This window comes from Nothobranchius furzeri, chromosome 12, assembly GCF_043380555.1.
Source record: "Nothobranchius furzeri strain GRZ-AD chromosome 12, NfurGRZ-RIMD1, whole genome shotgun sequence".
In the NCBI taxonomy this organism is placed as follows: Eukaryota; Metazoa; Chordata; class Actinopteri; order Cyprinodontiformes; family Nothobranchiidae; genus Nothobranchius; species Nothobranchius furzeri.
Window position 1 is genome coordinate 38834818 of NC_091752.1, and position 16143 is coordinate 38850960.

General features: G+C 42.9%; 1 long non-coding RNA gene across 1 annotated transcript; it reads left to right on the plus strand.

Moving 5' to 3' along the window:
- The first annotated feature begins 14633 nt into the window (after positions 1-14633).
- On the plus strand, positions 14634-15742 carry LOC139062128 (uncharacterized). Its single transcript, XR_011515712.1, has 2 exons — positions 14634-14861; positions 15101-15742. It is a non-coding gene; the product is annotated as an uncharacterized lncRNA (long non-coding RNA).
- The last annotated feature ends 401 nt before the right edge of the window (positions 15743-16143 follow it).

Genomic DNA, 16143 nt, shown 5'->3' on the forward strand with positions numbered 1-16143 from the left:
AATTTATCATTCATAACACACCATCGAGGAGGTGAGAACATCTCCGCGCTCTTAGCACCTTCCTACTGAAAGCTGAGGGTGTGTGATCCCGTCATAACACACAGGGTTGTTATTAAAATCACACTGCCAGTGTAACGGTTTATATGCATCGCCAAATCCATCACACACTGTACCAGCATATATCCTTCCATCAAAGTGATGTTTATTCTCACAATACTTAGGAATCATGTAAAAAAAGCTTTTAATATCAGATGACAGATTGCATGTTACATAAAGCTGTGGCACCATATGCTGTCAGCTGTCTGCAAGCTGTAAGGGACTCTTCTCCCCATTTCACAGGAAGTAAGGAGAACCTGTAAGGGATTATCAACATTCAAATGATTTTGTTTAAAAACTGACAGTTGTTCACAGATTTCACAGTTATGTTTCTAAATTAAACAAATGCTAATTTGAAGTGGAAAAGATTTAAAGGATTTGGTAGCAGTATAGTTATCTTTTCAATGTTTTCATAATTGTAGGTGTATAATTGCTACCTTGTTCGTTGTAGATAGCATCTCGTTCCTGTTTTGAGAAATAGCTTTTATGCCTTTCAGGACTGATGATCCGACGTTCAGTTCAAACCAGCCAAGACCAAACTGTGATGCCACTGTCCAAAAGTTCATCTCCAAAATGACCAAGCAGTTAATTCAAGATTGCTGTCTAAACCTCTAAACTGCTGTTCGTTTATACTTTGGTGTTTACCTTCATGGGATTATTTTGAAGAAAAAGAAGAAAATATCATTTCAATAGCGCCTCTCAAGATAAAAATCACGAGGCGCTTCACAAAAACAAAAACAAAAAAAAATTGTAAAAATATAAAATAGCATTTCGAAAATGTTTAAAATATATTTAAAATGAGCAAGAATAAGCTTTTGCGATTCAAAAGAAAAAATGTTAAGAAAGAGAGAGAGTGAATAGGAAAGAGGGAAATCAGTGGATCCTGAGGAAGGTGGAATAGGTGGGGAGAGCAGAATAAAGAGAGAGTGGTGAAGAAGGTCATACAAAAGCCAGCTTGAACAAGTGAGTCTTCAGCTGTTTTTTAAAGGAGACCACTGAGTTCACTGATCTCAGGCTCAGGGGGAGAGAGTTCCAGAGTCTGGGGGCCACAGCAGCAAATGATCTGTCACCTTTGGTCTTTAGCCTGGTGCTGCACAACCAGTAGGCTTTGATCACTGGACCTCAGGGACCTGCTGGGGGTGTAGGGACTAAGAAGATCACCAATGTAAGATGGTGCTTGTCCATGTAGGGCCCTATAGACCAGAACCAGGATCTTGAAATGAACCCTGAAGTTGACTGGCAGCCAGTGAAGCTGGAGGAGAAGTGGGGTGATGTGGGTGTATTTGGAGGACTTGGTCAGAAGCCGAGGACAGGCATTCTGAACCACCTGTTCAGGGAGGTTCTGCTCAGACACGTGAAAAGAGAGTTGCAGTAGTCTAAGTGTGAGGAGATGAAGGTGTGGATAACTGTCTCACGTTCAGAACGAGACAGAATGTTACTCAGCTTAGCAATGTTCCTGAGATGGAAGAATGAATAGTGAACAAGAGAACTGACATGAGAATCGAGGGTGAGAGCTGGGTCAAAGGTCACGCCAAGATTCCTGACGGAAGGTTTGGTGTGGGAAGCAAGCTGACCAAGAGAGTCTCTGACTTTGGGAACCAGCTTGTCTGGGGCACAGATGAGGATCTCAGTCTAATCTTCATTCAGCTGTAGAAAGCTCCCAGCCATCCAGGTTTTGATAGAGTCTAAGCAGGTGTGTAACAGCTGCAGCTTAGACATCTCATGGGGCTTAAAGGAGAAGTACAGTTGGATGTCACCTGCATAAAGATGGTAGGAGATTCCTTTGAAGGAGCTCAGGATGTGCTGAAGAGGAAGCAGATAGAGGAGGAAGAGCAGAGGCCCCAGCACAGAACCTTTGTTATCATTAGCAGTGGTAAAATGTAAAACATACAGAGGCCAGGTTGGGCACAAATTTATTAATATTTCTCCTCAAAACACAACAAAAAAAAAAAAGTAAATAAATAAATACATGTGTAACCCAACCCGTGCAGGGGCCTCCCTACACCCCGGACTCTGCGTTGTGTAATTTTGTGTTGGATGGGGGTGCACAATAGAGAGACCAGTCGGACACAGGCGTTCAATTTGTGGCTCGGACCGCGCCGTCTTTTTCTTTATTTAGATGATGGGGCAAACACCACTCCGACTCCGCTGCTGGCCTTTACAAATCACAGTAAACACTGCATCATTATCAAATCACAGTGCAAGCCAACAACAAATATAAAATAAAACACATTAAACAAGAAATAATCATGTAGTCAAGGCATCTTTACACAATTCTTCGGTCTCAGAAATGAGTATGACCCAAAACACAGTTTGCAGGATTATCAGCAAACCGTAACTGAACAGCTAATGCATTACTTTGCCCAAATGGGGGCTATGCTAACTAGCGGGGATGTAACCCAAAATTGCCGCTTATATTACAGAACGAAACGTGCACACAAACTACTCATACTGTCATCAGACAACACATGAACCTCCCAACAAACACACTATATGCTTAGCAAACCGCCATTTTACACAGTGGAACACTTATTTTAAACAAAACCATTGCAGTACACCACGGATAGTGCTTACCTTTACAAATCACAGTAAACACTGAACCCATAATGGCGCCCGCGCGAACGATAAAACTGAACTACGGTGTCCTGCAGAGGACAAATGGTCAAAATTGCTAAAATCTACAATATATATCCAGCTCAACAGCGACACCTTGTGACTTATTCCAGTCACTGCCTTACATCCGCCCCTTCTTTGAGTGATGGCGTCCCGGTCATCAAACAAAACAAAACAGAACAGTCTCAAAATGTATATAAGAATAGCGGTGGTGGAAGATGCGCAGTATAATGCAACAATGTCTATGTGTGTATCCTATTAGTATGGGTGTCGCGTGCCCGTCCCATTTACCGGTTCCTTTAAAACCCAGTTCCGTTAGAACTTATGAGACGGTGCATCCATCAGGGTTCGGGGGTGTATCGACGAGTATAATTGTACTAGATCCGGGTTTGGACTACCTAATTAGAATCTTGTCTTTTATTTTAAAGGTGAAATGACTTGCACGAATAGCCAGCCCCAGAGTACTACACTTCTTTTAAACTCGTTACCTTTTGGTTGAGATACTAGAGAGAAGTCTGGAGGCAAGCCAAGCCTCTCAGCAATTGTTTGGGCTACCCGGAATTAATTGCGCCTCTAACAGCTTATGTGGGAGGTTGGTAACTATAAAATGATTTATGCTAGTTGATCAGGCTACCATAAGTTTATCAATTTATTTATTAATCCAACCTTCCAGCTGATTAGAGACTTTTTCAACCTGCAATCAGAGCCAAAATAACCTCGAATATTCTGCTTTTATCGCCCTTAAGACAACTCGTTACTCGCAAGGAGGGGGAAGTTAAAACTTCCCTTATCTTAAGGTTTCTTTATATTATTCTGTTATAAACTGTAAAGTAAGTCCTGATAATTCAGAGACCGATCTTCGACATGCTTACCTCTGTGCAATTATGGTCAGGGCCCCAAACGTGAAGCTTTAGAGAAAACCTGAAAGAATCAGGATTATGTTTCTTTTTCAAAAAAAGGTTTATTACAAAATCAAAATACAAAAATTGGGTAAAGTGAAAAACAACTGCTATCCCCCACGGAGGAATTAGTTCAAAATGATTAAATAAGAGTTAGTTTACACTAGCTCTTGTCTTCTCAGAATCTCCCCAAGAACGAAACCGCTCGATCTGAGCTGCATCCTTTTATATCACTTCTGAGACTGCTCTAAACAATGTAAGAGTCACAAGTCATTCTCTCCTGACAGTTTAGGTCAAGGGGTCATTTACCAGATACACTTTTTTAGCTCTACATAAGACATTTGGTATCATTTTCAATACATGCAGTATTCACATGAGGGCACAAAAGTTACATTCTGCACTCCTGGAATGAGAGCACAGGTCATAAATCTTCATGTTGGTAGCAAATTGTAGATCTTCCTCCAGCATTCCTCAGAGCTTCTGGGTCCAGTTGGACTTTTCCTCACTCCATGCCAGTCCTTCTTTTCCAGCCAGAGGTGGAGTTAGGGGCGGGCCCAGGGGTGTGTCCATGGGTGGATCCAGAGAAGACAGCTTGTCTTTTGACCCTTTGCCTAGTTCTGTCCTCACCAGCAAGTCCTGAACTATTGTCCTCTTGACCCTTGTGTGACCCTTGTCTCTGACCACTATTTCTAAGCCTTGACCGATTGCTCGGACTTGCAACATCCCCCATGAGGACGAACTGAGGCAAAGGACCATAAAAAGATAGAGCAGCAATGCAAGCCTTCATAAATCTAGCATCCATCTCACTCAGGAACGGCTGAACACTCAGACACCTAACTGTGGCCTCCACATCAACCCTCATTCTCATCATAATGCCATCATCAGCTACGGGTAAGCACAAGGTCCCTTTGCGGGTTGTTACATAACCTTTAAACTGCTTTCTCCCATCTGTGGGATCTTCGCCCAGAAAGAATAAAGATAAATCCATCACCGGAGCTTCTCCACGTGGAAGCGATCCCATCATTTGAGGTGGGAAGCTGGCGCTAAAAACCAAAACATGATTTTTCGTATCCAACAAAGGTGCGGTCCCAAAAGAGTCACAGACTTCTGGGCCGAACCATCCAGTCTTTACAGACAAAATATTCATAAACTGAAAGCAATCTATAATCTTGCCTTGACAAACAAAGTAACACCCCTTCTGGGATTTAATCCTCCATCTCATTTCTCTCCCAGGTGCAATTCGGACAGGGGAAGGAATGCCTGCTGGCTCACTACTTAGACAGACCATAGGGATTTCACGTATCACATCAGGACACGGGACGCATGTCGAAGCTGCCGTCATTACTGATACAACCTCTTCAGCCACGTCAGATGAGGGCGCCGTTGTCAGCTCCTCGTCGTGGGCCTGCTCAAGCAGGGCATCTACTCCCGGGGAGGACAACATTAGTATGTCGTCTTCCTGATCAGTCTCCCGCTTGAATCCCTTTTCCATTTGGTCTGGATGTACTGAATAAACCTGCAAGACACGCAGCGTTTATTCATCGTAGCATGTTCACACTGGAGCCCGATTGTCTTAGTCTGAGGCAATCCATCCCTCCCGCGATTCACGGTGCACAAATAGTATGCGCCATTCAGAGAGAAAACAGTTGATGGACCTGCGGAGGGGATTAATCCCTCTATGATATTTTGCCGAATCGAGTCCATCTGGAAGGAACATAAAATATGTTCCACATGAGATATATAACTCATTCCATGAAGCAATAAGTAACTGCATTACTGCATAAACACTTCTTAATTATAGGAGAAAATAAATCATCAGAAGCTGCAGGAAGAACCACACTACAATTCCTATCTGCAGGCATAGTTTTACAACAATAATCCTCACAACAAGTGTACACCAGTTATGAAATGTCTACAACATCCTAAAGACAAACTGGATAAAATAGTTACAAAATCCTGACATACCTCCAGATTCAGAGCGTCAATCAGCTCAGATTCAGGGTGAGTTTGATGAGCCATTGGTTCACCTCAAGTTACAGACTGACAGTTAAGGAGCAAGTGACATGCCGTGCAGAGAGGCCTGCACTTAAACAGGAGCAACAAGAAGGGGGCTAATGCTCCCTCCACCTTGACACCTCTCTTCCCATCTTATCTGGATCTACCAGGTCCTTTTTCCTTTCTCCTAACAGCTTTCTTCCTGTCAACTGCCACTTGTTGTTTTTACAGGCCAAAATCATACCGATTATTAAAATAATCACCCCACACATCAATCCTAGAGCGCACAGAGGCCAGAACAGAGCATCCCAGACGGGCCTAATGATGTGCTCTCTAACTCCTTTTACCAACATTCCCATTGAATCAGAAGTTCCTTGAATTACATTATTAGAAACCTGCACTACACTGTCACTCATAATTTCATTTACACCACGTACTATCAGACTCACATGACGTAATGTGCCATTTATGCCATATGCAAAATAATCAAACCAGTCAGCTTTTTGCTGATCTAACGATCTTCGAAATGGTGAGCAAAAACCACTTCTCAGATCCCAATTTGGGAAATTTCTGAAGTTAGGAAACTCTTTGGGTGCATCAGGGTCAATTGTGAATCTTTCAGGTTGAGGATTTTTCCCTATTCTCGGTTCATTAAAACACACATGATGGTCTATGCCTAACCCGTTAAGGTAATTGAAATTGACCAGACTAAACGCTCCCCATTTCGTCGTTCCTGGCGCTGTAAATCCAGGTGGCACTAAGTCTCCAACTTTATCATTCATAATCATTATACGATCTAAAAGACCATTTCCTGTTTTTGTATCATTTACTTCCCAAGTATTTGTTTTATCAATAGAAAACCAATTTGTTTTAACTCGAAGTTGACCATGTTCCATCACAAGAGTTTTAGTTCCCACTAATTTTCTCTCAAATGTTTATGCTTCAATCCTTGTGTCCTGGGGGTAATAATCATATTTTTGCTTATTATATCCCTCTCCATACCAGTATGTCATAGGATATGTCTCGTACATTCCTTTTCTATAATATCTATAATCTTCTGGAATATCTCTTTGCATATAACCACGTAAGACTTTATAGCATAATTCTCCAGTTCCTAAAGTAGCTATGTTTAGATAAGGAGGCCTAGGTTTAAAAAACTCTCGATCTCCTAATGTGTCTGGACGCAGACCTCCAACTGTTAATCCATATAGTTGTGAATACCAAAAAATACACATCCTTCTAGTTAACCCTTTAGTATTATTACAGACTTCCACCTGACATCCTTCAAGCATTAAGGTGTAATTTCTAGCCCATGTGGGACTGTGATAAAAATCTTTCTTATGGGTTGGTCTAATCATTTCATTTACCGCTTCGAAGATGGAGTCTGCCTCAATTATACTATCAGGAGTAGCTGTACCTTTTTGATAATATGCTCCTGCGATCCTTATTCTAAGTGGCTCGCCTCCTTGCCATACAGCGCTATTATTCGCTTTCCTGGTTAAACAGAGTCTAGTTTCCTCATTCCATGCATGAAATCCTGTATCTAAGTTAGTGGGATCAGATTGATCCTTTTTCATCCATTGCACTACTTTTGGGTGTTTAAAATTAGGAACCTCATAAACCCATTCTGTATAAAGAGTGTGTCTTATTGGATGCAGTTCCCATCCTTGTGGCTGAAGGCCTACCTCATTATGGAGGCAAAAAAATGTCCAGTTAAAATATGTACTATTAGTGGGAAGTATATAATTCTGATATCCTGTGTAATTTGCATATTCACTATGACCTTTACGTAAGAGTCGAGCTAAGTCTGAAGTAGATCTCTTACCCCGCACACCGGGCTCTAGAAAGAGAGGAACGGTCTCTTCACCTTCCTCTGCCTCAGCCAGGGGATCAGACATTGCAGGGGGTACTTTTGATAACCATTTAATCACATTATCTTTTACTTTCTGCCACATGTGACTCTCTCCTATCATGGACAAGGAATCATATTTTAGTGTTGTGTTAGGAGGGGGGGTCGGGCAAACATCTCTTCGTTCCCTCCCTCTTGATAATCTTTGATACCAATGCGTAATATTTCCTGTTTGCCAGGAACTTAAACTACTGTCTTTGGTCTGAAAACACCCAAATTCGATTCTACGAGGCCACCACCTTTCTATCTTTATCACTTTGAAAGTGGTGAAGTTGTGTCCCCATTCTAAATCATTTCTAAGGCAATATTTGTAAACCCACAACTCTACTTCACCTGAAGTTTGATTTAAGATTTTCTTTTTCCTTAATATTATCTGACAAGATCGATCAAGCTCTGTGGATCCTGTGTGATCCATCAAGACTGCCATATACTCCGCCCATGGGCCGGTCTCACCACACTCCGTGTCATTCTTCTCCTCCTGCTCTGCTGCAGAAAATGATGTCACGGAGGGTGTAGCCATGATCCGGTCAAATCCATTTTCTCCACAGGGCAAGCGCAGGCAGCCAGTTTTGTTCCCTGTTACACTACAAATCTTGAATCCAATCTGTGTTGCTATCATGCAGGTGGTTATATTCTCATTAAAATCTTCTTTGGGCCATAACAGCTTAATTTTGGATACATTCCAATTCCCTATTAATTGTTGCGGTCCTCCGTGAGTTATGTTATATGTCACCGAGGACACATGATACGTTCGGAGATATACATGTACCCCATATGCAATCGCTATACTTAATCCTATGAGGCTAAATTCGAAAAGGATAAAAAAGGCCCATTTAATCCATTTTATTATCCAATTCTTTCCTTTCGGAATATTTACATTTTTCTTTTTAACTTTGGGGTCAACTCCCGCCGGAGTTGCATACCTGACCACTTTTCGTTTTCTGCTGCTTTCCCTCTTATGCTTCTGCGTAGATAACATCTGTAAGACAGAAGCATAAAAATCAGCAGGAAATGAAAGCGCCCTGCTCTAGTTAGTTAGAGTCAGATCGGAGACCAGCCTTCTACGAGACATTCTAGTGTGAGCAGTCCCATAAATCTTAGGCCAATATGCCTCTCCTCTCCGGGTGGTCACTATGTTAACAGCCGAGCTGCAAACGCGACCCGACAGGTCTATTACCTCCACTAAAGTTAACTGATAAGGCATGAACTTACGCTCCGCCCCTGGTCCAAGACTCTTCAGCTCAACCAGGTATGATGTCACACGCTTACGCATCCCTGGGGGCTCCTGAACAGACAATCCTGTATGCCAGTCCAGAGTCCCTGACAGATAAGTTCCCCATCTGTCGTCTTTATACTCTTGAGTTACCCCAATCTGTGTACCTGTTTCCCATGCATCAGCCAGCGTACCAAATTGCTGTCCTAATATCAAGCTCTTAATAGACTCAAATTTGGACCGAGCCTGAAGCTCTTCCAGTCCTTTTTCTCTGGTCTTGAGCTTGAACACAAATGGATAAGCTTCCACCCATAAATCTCTAACCGGCTTCACCAGGCTAGGATTCCTGAGCAGCTCTCCTACAAAAAACATACTTGGCTGGCTGGTCGGTAAGCAGGTAGTCAAAACACCATTCTTCGTGAAACAGCACCCATCTTTGATTTCACCTCTGTGGGTGCATTCACAGACCTGCCAGGAGATGATGCCTGGATTATTCCTCAAGCAGGTTCCGCAAAAACATATTTTAATGGGAGCAGACAGCTCCACCGCACCTGTATGCAAGTCTGTTCCTCTCTCCAGGTGAGTGGGCTTCTGCTCCCGGAGCCCTGACCATTTAATTAGGGTGCACAGAGATTTGCATATCACGCATGTTCCTGGCCTCAAGCCTCCCCATTGCGCGTAACGATACGCATTTGCAGATTCTATGAAGCCCAGAAACATAGCCACTTTACAATCTTTAACACAATCCCCCTTCGTTAGCAAAATTAGGCCCGTAGTACCTGGGATCTTACAAGTCATTTCTTCACTAGATTTTGGCCCAGCCATGACCTTTAATCAAGTAATTAATTTAAAAAAATTATTTATTTATTTATTTATTTTTTCAATTAATTACTTTTATTTTTCAGAGTTATTTTATAACTTGATGAGGGTGAACGCGCAAACCAGTGTCAGTTAAAACCACGTTCCCAGTTACGTCTTTTATTATAAAGGGACCACTTACGTTATGCTTAATGCAATCTCCTTTTCGAACCGGTCCTCTTTTGACCCAAATTCTTTCACCTTTCTGTAACACAGAGACGTGTTCCGGGTTAGTTTTTTTCTCAGTTCTTTTCAGTTTCGTCATATTAAGGATCACATTTAGTTCTGAAGCTCCCTCCGGTGTATCCCATCGGGAGCTCAGGTTAGTCAGGATGTGATTTTTTATCGTCCTAACTGCTCTTTCTGCTATTCCGTTAGTGTGGGACTCGTATGGGATAGAAAAAATGTGTCTTATCCCCCTTGATTCAAGCAGACAAGAAACTTTGTCATTCTTAAATTCAGGTCCTCCATCCGAACGGAGTGACTCACACATGAGGGGCAGGTGTAGAGATAAGGCCATGCTGACCGTATTTCCTGTGACACGTTTCAGCGGTATTATCTTGCTCTGATCACCTGGTCCATTATATTTGATTACCAAAAAGAACTTATGTCCGTTCACTCCTCTAGAGGCACATTCACCAACATCCGTGCTGAAATGCACCCCCGGCACATCACACATGATGGGCAGATGGTCATAAATCACGGATTGAGCCCCTCCTTTTACTTTAGACGACTCACACGTCGCTTTTACTCGTGCTGTTAGTTATTTCAGCTTTGGTACAGAAATATTTTCTTTTTTGAAAATCTCACGCAACCGTAATACTCCTACGTGTCCGTAATTTTTATGCGCAAATGTCACCAGCTCTTCATCAGCTGCAGCGCTCCTGTTCTGTAAAAACGCTGTGGGTAGAAACAAAGCGCGAGCTTGTACTAATTCATCCACTTCTGCGTTTCCGATCTCATCTTCGCTTTTTCCATTTGTATGGCTATTTACATGTGTCACCTGAATCTGTAATTTTTTCTTATAACACGATACTAAAGTCCACAAGTCAGCGTGTTCCAATCTTTCTCCATCAGTTTTCTGGAAATCTTTAGCTTCCCAAAATGCTAAATGATCATCCAGCCCGTCTTTAACGTATTTAGAGTCTGTGACCAATCTTACTGATTTGAGCTTCAGCTTACATGCGTCAGCGAGCGCCATGACAACGGCCGTCAATTCTGCAGTTTGAGCGGATCCGACAGTCTGTCCAGCTTGTTGATATTTCCTGTCCTTTAGCAGTCTCACAAACCCCCACTTACAGAAGTCTGCATCTGCTGTTTTCTTAGATCCATCAGTGTAGTAAACTGCCTCTGGTTTTATGGCTTTAACAACCTCTTTCCTGTCAGGCTTAAGTTTTATTTCTCCTTCCACGTGAATCTGCGGGTTTGCCAATAACATCTCCCACTTTGCCCATCTGGGTAAAACGGCCCTCGCCTGTGGGAGGAGATCTTTCCGAAGTTCTTTAATCATATAATCAGTAGATTGAATTATGATTTTTTGCGATCCGGCCAGAGCGAACATCATATCTTTATGTTTCATCAGGGTGGTCAGCACCTTTTCGCTGGGCGTGTAACGGGTTTCTGTTGGTGCGAGTTTATAGCCTTTACATGTTATCAGACTCTTGCTGTCATAGTTCTGAAATAAACACTCTGTGAAATCCTGTCCTACAATCACTCTTACAGCTAACGGTTCATGATGCTCTCTATTTGAAAGATTCACTAGATTAGCACCTATTTTAACCATCACTGCTTGATAAGTCTCAAGCTCCTGTGAGCTCAGTTTGCGGTTGTGCGTCACCAGTTTTTGACCCACTTTGGTTCTGAGACCTTTTTTAAGTGACATTATGGGATCAATGATGTTTCGAAAATCACGGACGTTGCTGGAAATGTACTGAAGCTGTCCGATTACACCTTCCAGCGTCAGTAAGTCATGTGGGGGTGTTATGTTCTGTAGATAGGTGAAAGGTACCGACACTGAATCTGACACCTCAAAACCTAGGAACGTAACTTTTGTGCGTCCTAGCTGGCTTTTCTTCAAGTTGAGTTTGAATCCTGCACATGTCAGTCTGGTCACCACCTCGTCCAAAGTTTTCAGGTGTTCACTTTCACAATCATGCGTGAAAAATATGTCATCAATATATTGAACGACAGGTAAACCTTCCAGATATGACTGTACGACACCTTGAAATTTATTCGCCGCGTTTACCCATCCCATCGGTAAAACGCACCATTCATAATGTTTCCCTTCAAATGTAAATCCAGTTTTAGCTCGACTTTCTTGCGCTAAAGGTACAGACCAAAAACCGTTAGCCAAATCGATGCATGTTTTATATTTTTTAATAGGCATGGTTCGGAGCTGCATGTATGGGTCAAAAGTTTTACGCACGTCGTGCGGAGTCACTCTATTTAAACCTTTTAAATTGTGTACCAGTCTGTAGGTGCCATCAGGTTTAGGAACAGCTTGAATGGGAAGACAGGTGGATAATGTATCTTTCTCTTCGATTATCCCTTTTTCTTTAAGCTCAGCGAGAGTACATCTGATGTCATCTCTTCCTTCTCTGATCGGATACTGCTTTTCCCTGGCAGGCATCGCTCCTTTAATAATGCATTGTTCTTTTACTCTGCCACAATCATTTTTGTGTGTAGCCCAATTACCTTTTTGGATTATTTCTCTGAGTTTGTGCGGGTCCAAACTAGTCTTCTCCAGTTGTTCTTTAATGAGACTGTCCATATCTAATTCACCTAAAAAACTCACATGCAGTGCTGGGTCTTTTGTTATTTTAACTAAATCCTTTAAACTAATTAAGTTTTCTGCACCTTTTATGTAAAGAATTCCCTGTTCATCTTTATGAACTGCCATGTTACGTACAGAGCCGTCTGCGAGTATCACATTCTTGTATCCTATTTGTTCCATCGGATTATTTTCACGCTTTACTGATATTAATGCCCCGGTATCTAAAATGTATTTTGTATTTTCGTATTTTACTTTAAGCCACTCTCCATCCCAATGCGTATGAGATGAGAGCGCCTCAATTATTTCTACTTTTGTGGTGGCGGTCTTCTCTGATTGTGGTATTTCGCGTCCCAATCTTTGATTGATTGGATCAATTTCTCCTTCTGTTCTCTGGTCATCCGGGCCCACTCCTCCGGATTCGCTCTCCTGGGTCGAGCCACAGGGCAGCCGGGGGGTCCCATGAAAAACGGCCTTGCATTTGGGTCCATTTGGCCCCTGGTTCTCTGGTTCTGATTCGGTTCTGTTCTGGGTGGGAGTTGCCTCGGTTGAGAGCTCACTGATTGGCTCCCTTGCTCCCCTTGGTGTGGAGGGGGCAGAGGGGATGGTATCTGACCTTTCAATCTGTTTCCGGCCTGCCGTCCTAATTCGTTTTTTGACTGCTTAAATTCCCTTGTGCGATCCCACGCCTGCGCTTGTCTGATTTTTTCTGCAGGAGAGAGATTAGGCCACATCGCAGCCATCATTAATCCCCCGGGCAGATCAGCTAAAAGTTTTTCCTGCTGTACTTGGGAAAGCCCTGCGATTGTTCCCAAACACCCAGCTAATGTAACTTTTCCTGTACTGATTTCAGAGCTTAAAGCTTTCCTCCGTCGTTCCCCAGAATCTTCACCAATCCCTCTGGGAGAACTCTCCGCCAGGGACATCAACGAGGCACCTGGGGTTAAACGCAGATCGTTCTTTAATGCTATAACCTGAGAAATTTCTGGACTTGAAAGTTGTTCAATCGTCATACCTCGATCCTGAAGCCGCTGTACATACCCAGCGTCTGTCTCACCCGATGCTCTTTGTGGCAGAATGGTATGATCAAAATGTCCTAAGCTTACTCTTGACTGTTCCTGAGCAGTTTGCCAATATGGGGAATATTCCTGTTCTAGGATTCTCTCTTTAGGCATTGGATTAAGCTGTCCTCCCTGCGGAGTGCTTCGGTTTACATCCAAAGGTTGGGAGGGGCTGCACGGCGAGTAGCAGTGAGTTTTCACTGCCGAATCTCTAGCCATACATCCACCTCGATAAAAATCATATCCTTGGCCTAAATAAGCATGCTTAAAAGGTTGCCCCCATCCTGGTTGCAACATGACTTCTTCCCTACTTTTTGCTGCTTGAATCGCTGAAGCCGTGAAGCCATCTACAGGGTACCAGTCTGGAAAAGGATTTTCTGCTTCTTCTCCTGCATAATTCTGGTCTCCCTCTGTATTAGTTGCAAACTGGCCTCGTCCTGGTTCTGGAACCGGTCTAACTGGGCCTATGTTAGGAGGTGCCTGAGGGTCATAATATTTCATCTGTACTGGACGGCTTTTCTTATTTAATCCTCTAATGCCATAAACCATAGGATTTGTCTCATCTCCTTCTTCTGCTCTCTGGGGTTGCTGCTCTACATTTTCTCTGTTCTCACCTTGCTCATGGGCTGTAACTGGGGATAACCAACTCACTTTTTCAGGTGTTTTGCCTCCAGGGATCCGAGTGCTGCATTTTTGTTGGGATCCGCATTCTGACCTGAGCGTCCCTTTGGGTGTGCCACGCACCACCAGTTGGGAACCCTGTTCTTCCTCCGATTCAGCCTCACTCTCGCTGCTTCTGTCTCTGGCCTCAAACCAATGTTTGACTTTCTTCTCTACTCGCGGCAAGGCTGACTTATCCACTAAAATTACGACCGGGATGTCTCCTAGCCTGCTAGAGGCTTCGGAATAAATCACTAAACCTGCGCCATATGCTTCAGTTATCCGACACACCTGGGGTTTGTTATTAAGCTTAAACACTAGCCGTCGCGCTCCTAAATCCAAGGCTTCTGACACCACCCGCTCCCAAGCTTGGTGAAAAGAGATGTCGGGATTATGAGGGTCTACGTTAATTATGGAAATAGCGCTGACACGACCTTCCAGATTCCCTAATTGCTTGTCTAAGAGAGTAGTAATTTCTCCTGCTTCGTAATTACGATCTACCAGAGGAATCATAGAACTTCTGCTTTCTGCCCCTAAAAGTCTCCTCAGAGAACTTAAAGGCCCCGTGTGTGAAATTCACAGAAATCATAGTAAAAAGATCCGACTCTTTAGCACCACGCAGTTTAGAGTCGGTATTGCAGCTATTGGAGCCCCCGAGGATCAAAAAGGTTTTTTTTAATCATTATTTAAAACTTTATTAACAAATATAACAAATACAATACAAAATCGTGTTGCTGTAAACGGCAGCATGTCATCATCTAATTCCAGCTTTCAAGTCAGCGAACAGGTTAGTTGTTTTCATCTAACTTATTTTATTAATTTAATCTAAATAGGTTTTGAATAAGAAAAACTTTTTTATGTCAGTTATGTTTGCTAATAGCAAACGGCAGCTAGTTAGTGATGACTTCTGACTACAAAAAATGACAATATTTTGTTCATTTTATTTGAGAAATGTTATATTTCTATTTGCCATTTTGGAAATATACAAGGTAGTGTAGTCTGTAATTGTTTTCTCTCCGTAAACAGAGTCAGATATCATCCGATGGTTCATCAGTGAAGACAGACAGAGGACGAGGGAGAGGAAGAGGGCGAGGAAGAGGGAGAGGAAGAGGGAGAGGACAGACGTGTGCCAGCGCACAGAGAGGCAGAGGTGTTAGACATGCGACAGAAGCAGGGCAAGCATCCCAAGATGAAGGAGCCGAATTTGCTCAAACCAGCCGCAACGTTCCACGCACAAGAGGAAGAGGCAGAGCTGCAATAAAGTCTAGAAGATCGGCGCTTTCAAGCGCTTTCAAACTATCCCGTTTCTCAAGTTTGCTTGTAGAATATGTGTGATCCTCCATCGCTAGAAGTACGGTGTGGCTAGTTTCTTCTTCTTCTTAGTTACTTTGTCAGACTGCATGCTTACAAGGCGCACTTCTGCCCCCTGCTGTTTCTTTGAGGTTACATCATTTAAAAACGCAAACATCAAATGCGAAGCTTAATATGTTGTATGTCCCTAAAAGGTCACTGTATTTTAAGATGGCGCATGCCATATGGAGCACCGGTCTGCTTCTTTTGTCTAAAATATTAAAATATAAAGCTAATAATAATGCTTAGAATAAATGCTTGTTTGAATTATCATTAAAAAAAACAAATTTGAGAATGTGATACAAGAAATTTGATAACTTATAAGATGAAATATCACACATTGGGCCTTTAAGGAGGACGTAGTACTGGCAGAACTTTGTGGATCTTTCAGAAAGATCAACACATCTTCTTCTCGGATCTCCGCATCTATTTTCTCGCCTGATAAAATTATCACCGGTTCTTGACCTATCATAACATGATTCGGAGGAGCCGCGGGACTATGCGGTTCTAACGGGGGAAAAGGAATTGGGTTTGGAGTCCTTTCAGCCCCTGACCGTCTCTGAGTCTCGTCTTTGTCCCACGCAGCAACATGCTGTTCAGTGGGCGGTCTCTCCGCTCCTCTCATGGGCACCTGAGAAGGGGTTTGTACATGTAGAAACGGGTTCCACTGCGCCGGCCGAACCGCGTCAGGCGGGTTCGGTGGGGGTGGAGGAAATCCG